Genomic DNA, 1,235 nt, shown 5'->3' with positions numbered 1-1,235 from the left:
TACCCATGTTTTATGTTTCTGCAGAACAGGAACATGCTGAAAACCAGTTTTTAAACTGAGTCAGGCCCGTTTTTATATTTTAATGTCATGTTACTTTTTCCAACTTTCCTGTATAATAAATATATGAAATGAAAATGTATCACATAATATAACAAAATATTGTAATTGGGGCTTCTTGATTATGGAAAAAAATAATTCCTTTGGTCAATATTGAAATCCCAAATATTTAACATGATTACTCGTTAAGTTTATGTTACATTTATTGAACTTTAACAGTGAAAAAACAGGGCCCAAGCAGAGCGTTTGGCAGCCGCCCGGATTCGATTCCAGATAAAATAAGAGTTTACTTGCAAAACTTTATGTACAAAAATGTTTTGTGATCGTTAGTAGCCCAGCTGTTTTTTTTTTGTTTTTTTTTTCAACAAATACATGCTACTATCACTTTAATTGAAGTCTTACACACTCGTCAAAAACATACAAACAATACATATCAGGGCTCCAGACTGCAACCAAATTTGAGACTGTGCAACTGAATTTTACATCCAGTCCAGTGCGACCAGTACGTTTGACCCCCCCCCCCTTTTTTTTTTTAACAGGTTAAACGTGGCAGGCCAACTTGCTACTGAACAATCTGAACACTGAGCAAGCAAACAATTCGTCTCGTTATTCCGACCTGCGGCTAGTGCGTTAACGCCAGAGTCTACAGTATCACAGTCGGATGACGATTCAGAGTCCACAAGTCCTGTCACTTCCCGTCTGGATTACTGTAAATCTCTCCTCTTCCGTCTCCCCTTACAAATCCCTCCATAAACTTCAACTGGTCCAGAATTCAGCTGCAACCTCCACCAGTGCCACTGGCTCCCGGTCCAGTTCCATATCCAATTCAAAGTCCTCCTGTTTGCATTCAAAGCCATCCACAACCTCGCCCACCCATATTTGTCTGGTCTCATCCAACGTCCCACTCCCTCCAACGCTCCCTCAGATCCTCTTCCGTCCCCTCCACCCGTCTGACCACCATGGGGAGCAGAGCATTCAGCCACTCTGCTCCCTGTCTCTGGAACTCATTACCCCCCCAATTTAGAAACATCGATTCATTCCCCCATTTCAAATCACAACTCAAAAACACATGTTTAAAACTGCCTATTCCACTTAAATTTCTATTGCTATGCCTTTTTCTATTGTTGTTATTGTTGTATACTATATATATATATATATATATATATATATATATATAT

The 1,235-nt window shown here is 39.5% G+C and overlaps 1 protein-coding gene across 1 annotated transcript in view; it reads right to left on the bottom strand.

Annotated features, from left to right (window-relative positions):
• The window catches only part of pkn3 (protein kinase N3), a 43,407-nt gene that overhangs the window by 30,920 nt on the left and 11,252 nt on the right, over positions 1–1,235 (bottom strand).

The sequence above is a fragment of the Etheostoma spectabile genome, chromosome 16 (assembly GCF_008692095.1).
Source record: "Etheostoma spectabile isolate EspeVRDwgs_2016 chromosome 16, UIUC_Espe_1.0, whole genome shotgun sequence".
In the NCBI taxonomy this organism is placed as follows: Eukaryota; Metazoa; Chordata; class Actinopteri; order Perciformes; family Percidae; genus Etheostoma; species Etheostoma spectabile.
This window is presented reverse-complemented; position numbering and strand designations above follow the sequence as displayed.